This window comes from Schistocerca nitens, chromosome 2 (genome assembly GCF_023898315.1).
Source record: "Schistocerca nitens isolate TAMUIC-IGC-003100 chromosome 2, iqSchNite1.1, whole genome shotgun sequence".
NCBI lineage: Eukaryota > Metazoa > Arthropoda > Insecta > Orthoptera > Acrididae > Schistocerca > Schistocerca nitens.
In genome coordinates this window covers 1,171,237,209-1,171,254,972 of record NC_064615.1, presented here as the reverse complement: position 1 = coordinate 1,171,254,972, position 17,764 = coordinate 1,171,237,209, and positions in this window count along the sequence as shown.

Sequence of the window (17,764 nt, the reverse complement as noted above, 5' to 3'; positions counted from 1 at the left end):
AGCGAAATTAAAAATTTCCCTTTACTTTTTAATCACATCTCTTATCGGAGGAGGTCACCACAGGAGCATATTATTGCTAGATGTAAATTCAGAGCCTCAGTAGGCCAAAATTTCTTTGACTCTCAAGCCCAAATTGTCTCTGCTTTACTAGACTTAGAATCTGATTGGGTGAAAATTAGTTTTTGTATCGGTAAAACACGAAGGTTACTGTTTTAAAATGAGTCGGCTGGTTCCATCGCTATATATCACTGTCACGAATGTGTCGGAAAGCTTTTAACGCCTCATATAAATGTATATTAGTGGCCATTAAAATTGCTACACCACGAAGATGACGTGCTACAGACGCGAAATTAAACCGACAGGAAGAAGATGCTGTGATATGCAAATGTTTAGTTTTTCAGAGCATTCACACAAGGTTGGTGTCGGTGGCGACACCTACAACGTGCTCACATGAGGAAAGTTTCCAACCGATTTCTCATACACAAACAGCAGTTGACCGGCGTTGCCTGGTGAAACGTTGTTGTGATGCATCGTGTAAGGAGGAGAAATGCGTACCATCACGTTTCCGACTTTGATAAAGGTCGGATTGCAGCCTATCGCGATTGCGGTTTATCGTATCGCGACATTGCTGCTCGCGTTGGTCGTGATCCAATGACTGTTTGCAGAATACGGAATCGGTGGGTTCAGGAGGGTAATACGGAACGCCGTGCTGGATCCCAACGGCCTCGTATCACTAGCAGTCGAGATGACAGGCATCTTATCCGCATGGCTGTAACGGATCGTGCAGCCACGTCTCCATCCCTGAGTCAACAGATGGGGACGTTTACAAGACAACAACCATCTGCACGAACAGTTGAAAGACGTTTGTAGCAGCATGGACTATCAGCTCGGAGACCGTGGCTGCGGTTACCCTTGACGCTACATCACAGACAGAAGCGCCCGCGATAGTGTACTCAATGATGAACCTGGGTGCACGAATGGCTGACCGTCATATTTTAGGATGAATCCAGGTTCTGTTTACAGCATCATGATGGTCGCATCCGTGTTTGGCGACATCGCGCTGAACGCATATTGGAAGCTTGTATTTGTCATCACCATACTGGTGTATCACCCGGCGTGATGGTATGTGGTGCCATTGGTTACACGTCTCGGTCACCTTTTGTTCGCATTGACGGCACTTTGAACAGTGGACAATACATTTCAGATATGTTACGACCCGTGGCTCTCCCCTCCATTCGATCCCTGCGAAACCCTAGATTTCAGCAGTATTTTGCACGAACGCATGTTGTAGGTAATGTACGGGCCTTTCTGGATACAGAAAATGTTCAACTGCTGCCCTGGCCAGCACATTTTCCAAATGGTTCAAATGGCTCTGAGCACTATGGGATTCAACTGCTGAGGTCATTAGTCCCCTAGAACTTAGAACTAGTTAAACCTAACTAACCTAAGGACAGCACAAACATCCATGCCCGTGGCAGGATTCGAACCTGCGACCGTAGCGGTCTTGCGGTTCCAGACTGCAGCGCCTTTAACCGCACGGCCACTTCGGCCGGCAGCACATTTTCCAGATCTCTCACCAATTGAGAACGTCTGGTCAATGGTGGCCGAGCAACTGGCTCGTCACAATATGCCAGTCACATTACTCTTGTTGAACTGTGGTATCATGTTGAAGCTGCATGGGCAGTTGTACCTGTACACGCCATCCAAGTTCTGTATGACTCAATGGCCAAGGCGTATCACGGCCGTTATTACGGCCAGAGGTGGTTGTTCTGGGTACTGATTTCTTAGGATCTATGCATCCAAATTGCGTGAAAATTTAATCACATGTCAATTCTAGTATAATATATTTGTCCAATGAATACCCGTTTATCATCTGCATTTCTTCTTGGTGTAGCAATTTTAATGGCCAGTAGTGTATTACTACGTAGGCACTAGAACTGTTGATATTTAAAAAAAAACATCGGGAATCCGACACAACGATATTTAAAATAATACCATTATCTGCTCACATGTCGAAAAAAGTATCGATATATGATTACATCAGCGGAATAAAATCGACGTTCCTGCCTATAAAAATACCGGCTGCACATTGTAAGTACACTGCCGCTTTTATATCTGTATATTGACGTATTGATTTATTAGATATTCTGTGAATCAACATGCTAGCAGCCCGTCTATCCCACTTAGAGCAAGAATTGAAAGGAAAACAATGCACATTCACGCGTGGCGATAACCACTTTGCTAACAATGTAAGTGGCACAATAACATGTTCGTTATGTCTATTGTTCGTTTTCGTCACCTATCGGTTTGTCCGGAATACTTAATGTTTAGTCAATACTTCATGGTTTTTTTTAGTTGTGCCAGCGATCTAGCGGTTGTAGTGTCAAAATTGCTTGTTGGATCTAAACGTTGTGGGTTCTGTCGGTGAACGTAAATTTATGTTCTATTGATTATTTATTTACACGTCTAGTTCCGTAGGATCAAATTGAGGAGCAGATCTCCAGTTTCATGGAACGTTTCGGAACATGAAATTACAACATAAAAGTAATAACACATAAAATAAAATCGTTATGAACCCGAAGAAAGTCAAGCCATAAGTTTAAGTAAACGCAATCAACAATATAACATAGGAATGGGCTTAATTTTTCAAGGAACTCCTCGACAGAATAGAAGGAGTGACCCATGAGGAAACACTTCGCTTTCGATTTCTAAGCGTGTGGATTACAGCTAAGATTTTTGGATTCTCGTTGTAGCTTATTGAAAGGTGGATGCAGCAATATGATGCACACCTTCCTGCACAACAGTTAAGGAAGTGCGATCCACATGCATATTGGATTTCTGCGTAGTATAAACTGAATGGAAGCTGTTAATGTTTGGGAATAAACTGATATTGCTTACAAGAAATGACAGTGAAGAGTATATATATTGAGAGGCCCATGTCAAAATACCCAGACTAGTGAACAGGGGTCCACAACAGGTTCGTGAATTTATACCATTTACTGCCCGAAATGCCCGTTTCTGAGCAAAAAATACCCTTTTAGAATGGGAAGAGTTATCCTTTTGGGATAATACCACACGACATAAGCGAAAGAATATAAGCAAAGTAGACTATTTACAATGTCGAACGATCACTTACGTCAGATACCTTTCGTATAGTAAAACTGGCAGCATTAAATCTTTGAACTACATTTTGAATGTGAACTTTGCACGACATTTTACTATCTATCTCAACACCTATAAATCTGAACTGTTTAGTTTCACTAATCATGTGCCCATTCTGTGAAATTAAAGCGTCGTGTTTTGTTGAATTTTATGTTGGAAACTGTATAAACGGAGTCTTAGTGTGATATGTCCTACTACTATTTCAAAAGAACAACTTCAAATATTTTCCGAAAATTGTGAAAAAAATATAATATAAAACAGAAATATCGGCGCTCGGTGTTACCGTTTTCATGTCCATACATAGATATATCGATGGAAAATAATATCGCAGAAGTAGGTAGTTACTGTTACGAATAAATATCGATATACCGACACATCCATATTTCATCAACAGCCCTAGTAGGCACACCAGGAAGTAAGTTACACATGTCGTTTGTCACTCGGAACATTGTGCAACTAGATTAGCGCAATGTCCGAAAAGTGCATGCTCTCGGTTTCCTCAAGACGCAATTCCGCTACAGTAGTGATAACAATGTGGTAGTGAAACAGAGCAGAAACTGGAAACTTCCTCTGAAGTAGAAGTAAGCGACAAAAAGTTATTCGTGTGTGCAAAACATCTAAACAGTGTACAGAGTCACAATGAAATTCTGGCAATATATGGCCCATATGCGATGTGGAGTCCACACGTAGCGAAATGGTCCCAACAATTTAAACAACGTCGCACAGACCTCAGTGATAGCAATGTGGACGGCAGGCCACCGACATCCACGACAGAGGATATGAACAGGCTGTCGAAGAAGGACACCAGAAAGGCAAGAGACTTTTCAACGATGAGGACATTCACAGAGCGGTCCTTAAATGATTCCGTAGCCAAGAACTGAATTTGTATTGTGGAGGAATTCAACTATTGGCGGAAAATCCTGACCGTTGTTTACAGAGAGTTGGAGACTATGCCTAAAGATAGTGTGATGTACCTGTGTGCCTTTGAAATGTGGTGCAGCGTTCAATAATATGATTCAAATGGCTCTGAGCACTATGGGACTTAACATCTGTGGTCATCAGTCTCCTAGAACTTAGAACTACTTAAACCTAACTAACCTAAGGACATCACACACATCCATGCCCGAGGCAGGATTCGAACCTGCGACCGTAGCGGTCACGTAGTTCCAGACTGAAGCGCCTAGAACCGCACAGTCACACCGGCCGGCCGTTCAATAATTGTTACTTGCCTTGTCACGATAGTGTGTGGCTTACTTTTTGACGTACCGTCGCATATATTCCTTTATATTCCTTTTGTAGTCATTAGTTACATTTACGGAGTACATTTGGAACATATGCAAAGATCTGTTCGTCCTAGAACTTTGAACTATCATTTTGGCCATTCGGAGTTGAAAACGCACTCGAAATTAGTCGCTTCGAATCGAGACCACTGCTGACTAACGTTAAGTAGAGACAGAGATCGTCACGTAGCGACAGGCTGTGACTGCCCAGGGTTTGTTGTTTACCACTTAGCCGCCCAATATTTACCAGCCTCTCTGTACTTAACTCTTGCATTTCCAACACAACCGTAGCGATGGCTCTCTCCTATTATACAGTGCACAGTCTTGTCGTACTTTAATCTGCTGCATTTACGAGCGATGAACGAATGGAGCCTTGCTGGTCAGAATACGTCACCTCTGCCTATTGTTGCTCCGAGCAGCCACGCGCGAAAGTTACGTTTCGCCAGAAACATTTCTCTACGATCATCATGGCCATCAACTGGTGTCTGTCTGCTCGTGCTGACTGCAGCTTTCGCTGCAAGGCACGCCGTCGCTTCAACGTAAAGGTGAGGGATACCCTCTCAAATCATGTTCTGTCCCAAGTAGGGAGAGGAAATACCATCACAAATACTCAGCTACAAATGCAGAGTAATACGATAAATGTATAGCAACATTTCCTTCCGGTTTCTGCCCAGTACCAGTAGGTAAAGAGGAAATTGCAAAACTTTGTGCCGATTTTGGCCAGCGACGTAGTGAACATTGGAGAAACAAATGGTTCAAATGGCTCTGAGCACTATGGGACTCAACTGCTGTGGTCATAAGTCCCCTAGAACTTAGAACTACTTAAACCTAACTAACCTAAGGACAGCACACAACACCCAGCCATCACGAGGCAGAGAAAATCCCTGACCCCGCCGGGAATCGAACCCGGGAACCCGGGCGTGGGAAGCGAGAACGCTACCGCACGACCACGAGATGCGGGCATTGGAGAAACGTAATATAGATGTAGACAGTAACGTCATATCTTTGGAAAAATTTTAAACATAAAAACACAGTCATTTTTGATTGCGAGAATTTACAACACTGGGAAAAAAATCGTTGGCATTAATACTCTTGTGATCAATCTGTTATAAGTAAGAGTGAGAAATATTTGTTAGAAATAAAAGGAATCGATTATCACAATAAGATGTTTTATTATTTATGGTAAACAAATGACAGCTAGTAACACGAAATTCACTTTAGATACACAGCTCCTCAAGTGCAGATTCAGATACCTACATACGAATAAGTGTACTTTTCAGTAGCTAATTGAAAAGTGTTTCTTTTCAGAAAGAAAACGACCATGAACCCTGGAGAAGCTCTACAAATAGAGTAGAAACGACTACACGAAGCCGGCTGCTGTGGCCGAGCGGTTCTAGGCGCTTCAGTCCGGAACCGCGCTGCTGCTACGGTTGCAGGTTCGAATCCTGCCTCGGTAATGGATGTGTATGATGTCCTTAGGTTAGTTCGATTTAAGTAGTTCTAAGTCTAGAGGACTGATGATCTCAGATGTTAAGTCCCATAGTGGTCAGAGCCATTTGAACCATTTTTGACCAGACGAATTATGAACTAAAACCAAAAATAATTCTGTTGGAAATACTAGGTACTTAGCAGTATAAAACAAACTTTGGGAACACAGTTCATGTGGAGATAGGAAAACATAGCTAGAAACACCGTAAATTGAAATGAAAAGTTATATTTCAGTTTGCTTTGAAGTACGATGACTTTGTATACTACGATTTAAGAAGTTTCAAGGTAATAAGAATTTATTACAAGTTAAATGCGATTCTGGAATAATTTACTCGTAATTAAATAACCAAGATTACGTTAAATTTTGCCATTATGTTCGTGCTTAATATTAAAGATGTTCCTGGGCCCAACAAAATAAAACATTTACTTAATCTAAAAAGTCTCTCTTTTCAAGCAATAACTTTCATAGCTAGACCATCAAGATCTAATCCCTTTTCTACTCTGACAATACTGTTCATTCATTACTCGTGAAAGTTCACTGCACTCAGACAAAACATTTTCCGGTCGAAACCCCAATCAAGTCCGAATCACAAAGGAATCTCACAAATGAAATTCAAGACTTAGAATAGCCAACAGTCGACTTCAGCAGCCTTAGAAGGGTTTAAATGTTCCTGATCGATTTCATACTCTGATGACCTCCAATGACTAGTCAACTCTCAAAATCACTGAGCACTCCTGACGAATCCCTTCTGCTGTTATTGTCTCCCTACTGGCAACCCTATGTTTTCCGCCTCTTTAAATTGGCGGCTAGGTGTCTCATGAAGTCTAATGGTCTAATCCGCTTTGTGTAGGGGTGCACGGATCCTTTTGACTAGAAGTGGAATAAGTATCTTGGACTAATGGAACTCTAGTTCTTTTACATTTTGTGATTGTTTGTGTAATCCTCTAGTGCAGTGATCATAAAACTGGTGTCGGATTTATACACTCCTGGAAATGGAAAAAAGAACACATTGACACCGGTGTGTCAGACCCACCATACTTGCTCCGGACACTGCGAGAGGGCTGTACAAGCAATGATCACACGCACGGCACAGCGGACACACCAGGAACCGCGGTGTTGGCCGTCGAATGGCGCTAGCTGCGCAGCATTTGTGCACCGCCGCCGTCAGTGTCAGCCAGTTTGCCGTGGCATACGGAGCTCCATCGCAGTCTTTAACACTGGTAGCATGCCGCGACAGCGTGGACGTGAACCGTATGTGCAGTTGACGGACTTTGAGCGAGGGCGTATAGTGGGAATGCGGGAGGCCGGGTGGACGTACCGCCGAATTGCTCAACACGTGGGGCGTGAGGTCTCCACAGTACATCGATGTTGTCGCCAGTGGTCGGCGGAAGGTGCACGTGCCCGTCGACCTGGGACCGGACCGCAGCGACGCACGGATGCACGCCAAGACCGTAGGATCCTACGCAGTGCCGTAGGGGACCGCACCGCCACTTCCCAGCAAATTAGGGACACTGTTGCTCCTGGGGTATCGGCGAGGACCATTCGCAACCGTCTCCATGAAGCTGGGCTACGGTCCCGCACACCGTTAGGCCGTCTTCCGCTCACGCCCCAACATCGTGCAGCCCGCCTCCAGTGGTGTCGCGACAGGCGTGAATGGAGGGACGAATGGAGACGTGTCGTCTTCGGCGATGAGAGTCGCTTCTGCCTTGGTGCCAATGATGGTCGTATGCGTGTTTGGCGCCGTGCAGGTGAGCGCCACAATCAGGACTGCATACGACCGAGGCACACAGGGCCAACACCCGGCATCATGGTGTGGGGAGCGATCTCCTACACTGGCCGTACACCACTGGTGATCGTCGAGGGGACACTGAATAGTGCACGGTACATCCAAACCGTCATCGAACCCATCGTTCTACCATTCCTAGACTGGCAAGGGAACTTGCTGTTCCAACAGGACAATGCACGTCCGCATGTATCCCGTGCCACCCAACGTGCTCTAGAAGGTGTAAGTCAACTACCCTGGCCAGCAAGATCTCCGGATCTGTCCCCCATTGAGCATGTTTGGGACTGGATGAAGCGTCGTTTCACGCGGTCTGCACGTCCAGCACGAACGCTGGTCCAACTGAGGCGCCAGGTGGAAATGGCATGGCAAGCCGTTCCACAGGACTACATCCAGCATCTCTACGATCGTCTCCATGGGAGAATAGCAGCCTGCATTGCTGCGAAAGGTGGATATACACTGTACTAGTGCCGACATTGTGCATGCTCTGTTGCCTGTGTCTATGTGCCTGTGGTTCTGTCAGTGTGATCATGTGATGTATCTGACCCCAGGAATGTGTCAATAAAGTTTCCCCTTCCTGGGACAATGAATTCACGGTGTTCTTATTTCAATTTCCAGGAGTGTATATTCTTGCGGGGCGTTATTCTCAGCCGAATTTTATAATACTATCAATCCATCAGTTGACAACTGAAAAGAAAAACAATACATTCTTAAGAATGTATTGTTCCAGGTCAGTAACAAACAAAAACACTTACAAAGGTAGTTTTACTTTAATATGTGCTTAATTTTAATTGACTTCGGCGATCGCGGCTGTGAGCTGAGTAAAGGTGGCCGCTTATCACCACAGGGATAGAGGGGTAAGCAGTGCGTTGAGAATGTGTGTGGGGGGCATTGTTTTATTGTCTGTCTTCCAACACCGACAAATCACCGGCGTGCACGACTCGTACCGATCAGAAATAATGGTATCAATTTTGACACTGAAGTTATAAGGATTCAGAATGAGCATTACAAATACGGTCATCTTCAGATGCAGCACTTACATGAAATTAAATTAAAGCTGTTGCAACATAATGCAATGACATTCAAAATATTTAGTAAACATGTAGCTCTGTATCTTATGTTGCACGATGCATTTAAATTTAAATACAGCTACTGTTATTAATCAAGAAATCATCCTCCCAAGCATAGAATACAGCAATACCCGGTCAGGCAATTAAAGTATCTCAATTTTGGGGTCTCCGAAGGTGGCAGCAAACTGAAACAAAGAACAGTCGAAACTAAGTGTTCTGAACGGTTAACGGCGGCCAACCCATCCCGCCCTTACTATAGCAAATCGAATGGAGGCTCACAACTCAGTAATTAATTTAGGTCAAAAATTAAAAAGAACATACGTACATATGCGGCCCGAGTTGCAGACTCACAATATCGATATTAGCTCTTGAGTAAAAAGTGTATGTCGTACATTGCTCTAATGATTGCGGGTAGTGTGCATTAACCTACGGCCATCGTTCTCAGTTTGTCATCACATTGTCTAATCGGTCCACAGCTAAAATTCCTTTCTCAGAGCTTCGCTATTCCGTTCCCTCACAAAATATTAGTGACCCCATTTAAAATGCAAAAGAGGTAACTTTAGATAGCTGTCCGTAATGTCGAACCGGTATGAAGTGGTCATGTGCCCTTCCATCGCTGTGGCAAATCGTGGAAGTGATGGTATGTACGTATCAGTTGGTTCTGTGGTACACTACGTGATCAAAACTATCTGGCCACCCCAAAAACATAAGTTTTCATATTAGGTGCATTGTGCTGCCACCTACTGCCAGGTACTCCACTTCAGCGACCTCAGTAGTCATTAGACATCATGACAAAGCAGAGTGGGGCGCTCCGCGGAACTCACGGACTTCGAACGTTGTCAGGTGACTGGGTAACACTTGTGTCACACGTCTGTACGCAAGATTTCCACACTCCTAAACATCTCTAGGCCCAGTGTTTCCAATGTGATAGTGAAGTGGGAACTTGGAGGGAAAGGTACAGCACAATTGCGTACAGGCCGACCTCGTCTGTTGACTGACAGAGACCTCCGACGGTTGAAGAGGGCCGTAATGTGTAATAGGTCGACATCTATTCAGACTATCACACAGGAATTCCAAACTGCATCAGGATCCACTACAAGTACTATATCAGTTAGGCGGGAGGTGAGAAAACTTGGATTTCGTGGTCGAGCGACTGCTCATAAGCCACACATCATGCCGGTAAATGTTAACGATGCCTCACTTGGTGCAAGGAGCGGAAACATTGGACGATTGAACAGTGGATAAACGTTGTGTAGAGTAACGAATCATGGTACACAAGGTGGCGATCCGATGGCAGGGTGTGGGTAAGGCGAATGACCGGTGAACGTTATCTGCCAGCTTGTGTAGTGCCAACAGTAAAATTCCGAGACAGTAGTGGCTAGCACCCCTTGTTGTTTTGCATGGCACTATCACAGCACAGGTCTCGCCTTCTAGCTTCCCACTGTTAAAGAGCAAATCATGGATGGAGACTGCACCTTTTAACACGATCGAGCACCTCCTCATCACGTGCGGCCTGTGGCGAAGTGGTTACACGACAATAACATTCCTGTAATGAACTGGCCTGCACAGAGTCCTGACTTGAATCCTACAGAACAGAAAGCTGGCTAAAGCCTGAAATAAGTTCTGCAGAAATTTTTACGAAGTCTCAGACGGTGTTCAGGAAAGATAGATTAGGCAGAATTGGTGGTGGAGTGTTTGTGTCTGTCAGTAGTGGTTTATCTTGTAGTGAAGTCGATATAGATACTCAGTGCGAAATGGTATGGGTGGAGGTTATACTTAACAGCCGAACTAAGTTAATAATTGGCTCCTTCTACCGACCCCCAGACTCCGATGATATAGTTGCTGAACAGTTCAGAGAAAATTAGAGTCTCGTAACAAATAAATACCCCACTCATACGGTTATAGTTGGTGGGGAGTTCAACCTTCCCTCGATATGTTGGCAAAAATACTTGTTCAAAACCGGTGGTAGGCAGAAAACATCTTCCGAGATTGTCCTAAATGCTTTCTCCGAAAATTATTTCGAGCAGTTTGTCCACGTACCCACGCCAATTGTAAACGGTTGCGAAAACACACTTGACCTCTTAGCCACAAACAATCCAGAGCTAATAGAATCATGACTGATACAGGGATTAGTGATCACAAGGTCGTTGAAGCTAGGCTCAATACCGTTTCTTCCAAATCCACCAGAAACAAACGCAAAATAATTTTATTTAAAAAAGCGGATAAAGTGTCACTAGATGCCTTCCTAAGAGACAATCACCATTCCTTCCGAACTAACTATGCAAATGTAGACGAGATGTGGCTCAAATTCAAATATATAGTAGCAACAGCAATTGAGAGATTCATACCTCATAAATTGGTAAGAGATGGAACTGATCCCCCATGGTACACAAAACAGGTCCGAACGTTGTTGCAGAGGCAACGGAAAAAGCATGCGAAGTTCAGGAGAACGCGTAATCGCGAAGATTGGCTAAAATTTACAGACGCGCGAAATTTTGCACGGACTTCAATGCGAGATGCCTTTAATAGGTTCCACAACGAAACATTGTCTCGAAGTTTGGTAGAAAACCCTATGAAATTCTGGTCGTATGTAAAGTACACAAGCGGCAAGACGCAGTCAATACCTTCGCTGCGCAGTGCCGATGGTACTGTTACCGACGACTGTGCCGCTAAAGCGGAGTTATTGAACGCAGTTTTCCGAAATTCCTTCACCAGGGAAGACGAATGGAATATTCCAGAATTTGAAACACGAGCAGCTGCTAGCGTGAGTTTCTTAGAAGTAGATACCTTAGGGGTTTCGAAGCAACTCAAATCGCTTGATACGGGCAAGTCTTCAGGTCCAGATTGTATACCGATTAGGTTCCTTTCAGATTCCGCTGATACAATAGCTCCCTACTTAGCAATCATATACAACCGCTCGCTCACCGATAGATCTGTACCTACAGATTGGAAAATTGCGCAGGTGACACCAGTGTTTAAGAAGGGTAGTAGGAGTAATCCATCGAACTACAGACCTATATCTTTGACGTCGGTTTGCAGTAGGGTTTAGGAGCATATACTGTATTCAAACATTATGAATCACCTCGAAGGGGACGATCTATTGATACGTAATCAGCATGGTTTCAGAAAACATCGTTCTTGTGCAACGCAGCTCTTTATTCGCACGAAGTAATGACCGCTATCGACAGGGGGTCTCAGGTTGATTCCGTATTTCTGGATTTCCGGAAAGCTTTTGACACCGTTCCTCACAAGCAACTTCTAATCAAGCTGCGGGCCTATGGGGTATCGTCTCAGTTGTGCGATTGGATTCGTGATTTCCTGTCAGGAAGGTCGCAGTTTGTAGTAATAGACGGCAAATCATCGAGTAAAACTGAAGTGATATCAGGTGTTCCCCAGGGAAGCGTCCTGGGACCTCTGCTGTTCCTGATCTATATAAATGACCTGGCTGACAATCTGAGCAGTTCTCTTAGGTTGTTCGCAGATGATGCTGTACTTTACCGTCTAGTAAGGTCATCCGAAGACCAGTATAAGTTGCAAAGCGATTTAGAAAAGATTGCTATATGGTGTGGCAGGTGGCAGTTGACGCTAAATAACGAAAAGTGTGAGGTGATCCACATGAGTTCCAAATGAAATCCGTTGGAATTCGATTACTCGATAAATAGTACAATTCTCAAGGCTGTCAATTCAACTGAGTACCTGGGTGTTAAAATTACGAACAACTTCAGTTGGAAAGACCACATAGATAATATTGTGGGGAAGGCGAGCCAAAGGTTGCGTTTCATTGGCAGGACACTTAGAAGATGCAACAAGTCCACTAAAGAGACAGCTTAAACTACACTCTTTCGTACTCTGTTAGAATATTGCTGCGCGGTGTGGGATCCTTACCAGGTGGGATTGACGGAGGACATCGAAAGGGTGCAAAAAAGGGCAGCTCGTTTTGTATTATCACGTAATAGGGGAGAGGGTGTGACAGATATGATACGCGAGTTGAGATGGAAGTCATGAAAGCAAAGACGTTTTTCGTCGCGGCGAGATCTATTTACGAAATTTCAGTCACCAACTTTCTCTTCCGAATGCGAAAATATTTTGTTGAGCCCAACCTACATAGGTAGGAATGATCATCAAAATAAAATAAGAGAAATCAGAGCTCGAACCGAAAGGTTTGGGTGTTCGTTTTTCCCGCGCGCTGTTCGGGAGTGGAATGGTAGAGAGATACTATGATTGTGGTTCGATGAACCCTCTGCCAAGCACTTAAATGTGAATTGCAGAGAAGTCGTGTAGATGTAGATGTAGAACACCTTTGGGGTGACTGGAATGCCGACTTCGTGCCAGGCCTCACGGACCGTCATCGGTACCTCTCCTCAGTGCAGCACTCCGTGAAGAATGGGCTATCATTCCCCAAGAAACCTTACAACACCTGATTGAACGTATGCCTGCTAGCGTGGGAGCTCTCATCAAGGCAAATGTTGGGCCAACACCATACTGAATTCCAGCATTACCGATGGATGGCACTACGAACTTGTAGGTCTCTTACAGCCAAGTGTCCGGATACTTTTGATCACAAAGTGTATGAGCGTACTGCAGTCGATAGACGAGTAGGCGTGACAGAATATCAGAAAGGATTTTTCGTGTCTGAATGTACCGTCACCACAACGTGGACGGAAAACTGGAAATTGTCCTAAGGTCCTATAGGACCAAACTGCTGAGGTCAAGGTTCCCTATGGGCTTACGCACTACTTAATCTAACTTAAATCTTAAATTAACTTACGTTAAGGACAACTCACATACTCATGGCCGAGGGAGGACTCGAACCTCCGTGGGGGGAACTGGGAAAACTGCGATTAGGCGCCGCAGATCGAACAGCTACTCCAATCAGCAACCGTAAATGAAGTTGCTCGATTTGTTGGTGTATCAACGCACACCGTCCACCGAGTCTGCATGGGATGGTTTACCACCCGCAGACAAGTTATATGGCGTGAGTACGGCAGTCGTAAGAAGAACCCAACCGAGAGGTGTCGGGCACGTTTACCACGCCTTGTCAGTGATGAGAGGTTTCTAAGCCAACAGGACTTGCAGGATTCAGTGAAGTCAGCTCCATATCGAACTGTTTCTGAGCGAAATTTGCGAAACGAACTGTTTACAGTGGCTATTTCGAGTCGGGTACCTCGCACAAAGGCCATTTCTCACAGTGGCACATCAAGCTACACGCCATGAGTGGACCAAAGAGCGCAGAAATTATGACATTAGGTGTTGGGGGACGTGTGGTGTAGTCCAGTGAGTCAAGATTTTGACTTCCGCGGCGGAACTGTAAACCGGTTAACGCAAAACGTGTCGAAAGTGTAACTCCGGCCGAGGGGAGTTGTGTGATGTTCGTGTGTGTTTTTCGTACCACGATTTGGGTCCAGTCATTCAGGTTAAAAAAATTGCTCTGAGCACTATGGGACTTAACATCTGTCGTCATTAGTCCCCTAGAACTTAGAACTACTTAAACCTAACTAACCTAAGGACAGCACACACATCCATGCCCGAGGCAGGATTCGAACCTGCGACCGTAGCGGTCACGCGGTTCCAGACTGAAGCGCCTAGAACCGCACGGCCCATTCAGGTTAGAATGATTATCACATAGGGTGTTTATTTCAACATCCTCAACATTCAAGTATTGCCGTTTCTTCTACATTTTCATTATTAATATGCTATGGATACACCAGTCATCTAGGACAAAAGCTGTTTCCACAAGGCTGCACTGTTAGGTTCCCTGTTTGTCGTACGTTCTGGCATCCTATCATACCACGACGGTTCCACTGGATCAGTCGATCTCATTCCTGCAGAAAATACCCGTAACCATTAGAAACATCGAGTAAAACGTTGAAATTTGAAACAACTGAGGATTCTAATAATAAATGAGTGGCTCAATCTGTATACTGGCATACCTGAAGAAACTTGTGGTCGCTCTCCCTCGGCGAACGGGGGTCATTATCAAGGTTAGAGCAAGTGCTACACGCTATTAGCGTCGTGCCTCCTGCACAGACAAAATTTTTGTGAGGTACGGTTCATGGAAGATGTGCCTGAGCTGCAGCGTTATGGAGTTTTGGTTTTCTCGCTGCGGTGTATACACTACTGCAAATTTGTTAGCGCTAAACCGTCACACAAGTAGTACAGAAATAGCTCTCAGTCGACATCTTGGGAATTTCCGTTACTTAATACTATGTGACGGTTTATCTGCTAACGTTTCGCTGTGTTTATTCAATAAACAGGCTATAGGTGTTGAAATCTCTATCCAGAGACATTTGTCTGCTTGGAGGAAAGGGTAATCTAACTCCGTAGCAAATGTATGCAATCTGCAATCCTTAGTTCTCTCGGTAGTAAAATGTACTGGAAGAAAAGCCGACTTCTTCAATTGCAGATGTTGAGATGCAGCAGTTAACCTTCTGGACAGTGGAAGTGGCTACAGGTTCCACTCCGGCTTACAAAGCTTAATTTTATTTCTATTCCACTAAAACTTGTGAGGCGATTATAGGAAAGCGTTCTTAAACAAGGCCATTAACAATATCCTTAATCGGAGTTATTGTTTCGCCTCTAATGACCCGAAGGTGACGTTGAGTAGATAGCTCCCTTTCTAGGTAAACTAGAAAATGAAACTGCCCGTCCTCCGAGTTTTAATTCTTACCTTCATTTGGTTTAGATAGTAAAGGCTCAGAACACGATTATTCTCATAATTTCAGTTCACTCTCTTCTTTATTCATCAGCTTTGATAATTTTGACGAAAACCATGCGAAATCACGACATCTGGTGCTCATACCAGAATAGAATATAGGAAGTGTCCAGTCCCCATAGTTAATTACGTCTTTACAGATCCTGTTCCTGTTTTCATACCTCGTACATTTATTTAAAGTATTCAGTTTAGATTATATTCATTTCTTTGTTTTGCAAATAGCAATGAAGTTCTCATGTAACTCCTTACACGAGAAACACTGTTCTTATTGTGTTCTGTACAGTATGCTTCCGCAGAGAAGCGAGGAAGTGAATTTGTGTATAGCGCTCAACAGATCAAGGACGTGATGGTATGTTATTTGTTAAGTCAACAAGTAATAACTTCATGGTGTCACAAGGGGCAGTAGAGTGCAAAAACTATAGCACCAGACAAGTACTGTAATGCATCCAGCAAATAATCAGGACTCTGAGATGGATAACTTATCGCAGGCGAGGAACTGGTGGTTGCCCACTTCAAATGTGGCAGTAGATTCACAGAAAAAAATCTGCTGTCTGAAAGCAATCGGTGTTACATACAGAGCGAAGTGGTGCAGTCGGAGAGAGGATTCAATCTCTGTGCCTGGCCATCTCGGTGTAGATTATCACATATTCTTCCTAAATTGATTTGGGAGAGTAGCAGGAGAGTTGAATTGAAAACGACGTGGCAGTTTCATTTCCCTCGCAGCTTTTGCTCTGATCATAGCGGCTTCTTTGCCAACGGGACGTTCACCCTAATCTTACTTTCTGTTTCCGCAGTTGCATTTAGCTCGCTCTTCCTTAAGACCACGCTGAGAGATATTTACTTTAAGTAAAAGTCGTAAGACACGTATTTGCCAGTGAGCAGTGTTTGCCGAACCGAAATAATGCGACCGTCGATAGAGTGCAGAGTGCAAGTAGCTTTAGTTTCAAAACTTTGTTTGCACTGGTTGACATTTCAGAGTGAGTGTCGTTTACTTGGAAGTCACTAGTGCAATGTACGACCGCAAAGTCAAATGTATTGAAAAACATAGTTGGCTGTTTAACTCGCTGAACTTTCCGCAGTGATATTCCAGTGAGTGGCTTCCGTCCCTAAAAAGTTGTCAAAGTATCTGCTCTGGGCTCAGTGCCTTTCACAACTACGTGTTGCTACATACATGGCGTTACATTGATATAAAATGTAGTAAATCTGCCGAACTTGTGTCTGAAGAGGTCGTCTGCCGCAGGGCGATTACCTTATTTTTACCGGAATGTCTACGGAAGAAAGATTTTGTGACAGAGGCTAGAAGCAAAACTTCTGGGCTTCATTTATTCAAACTGCTAACTGGTATAAAATAAATGAGCTACAGATGTGGTGGGACAGACCAAGTTAGAGGCTTATCTACAGCTGCAGCGTGCTTTCTGGGGTGGAAAAATGATGTTTCTGTTGACGATAATAAACAGATTTCTTTTCCAGCTAATTTTCATGCAATAGTTGAGTTACCGCGCAGTGTACAATGTTACAACAGAAAAACCAGTTTCATTGCGACAATGCAACCTACGTGAATCAAGGAGCATTCACAATGTGTCTTTAAATTGCTTACCAGTTCATTATAGATATGGTAGTTATATTGCAGTATCGAGGAGAATCCTGAGAGAAATCCGATTGCAGCTTATTGGCAAATAATTGTTGGACCATAGGAGCTCAGCATTTAGCCCGATATTAGGGGACAAATTAGTGCGGAGACTGCTGGAAGAAACCGTTATAACTGAACTGCAATTTTTTAAAATTAAATTATTGCCATCAGTCAGTGTCTGCCAGCTGCGTTTCCTTTCAACGGTGGGTTAGGCGGCTGTAGACTACACATTTCGTATCGCTGACCGCTGATTTCGTAATAGGTGGATAGAACGGGCACATTTTGTAGCGTCTCTGAGAGAATCCCATTGTATCCATAATTCTACAGTTGCTAACTACTGCCATGTTCCAGATTCCCAATGTTACTCGTAGAGAAAGGTCTCTTAACAATGAAACACAATTCTAATAATCTTTGCATCAGTTACTCTGGATGTGTCACCTTCACTACTTCAAGCAGACTCCGTTATCGTTGTCTGAAAGAGGCTAGGCGAACTGCAGTATGCGATGTACAGGGTGAAAATTAAATGCCGCACTTGGAGGTCAGCAAGCGGTTCCTCATCCACACTCAAGACCATAGTTAACTACCAAAATGAAATCGAGTTCATTTTGAAAACGCATGTATGAAAAAGAGGAGCTGGCAAC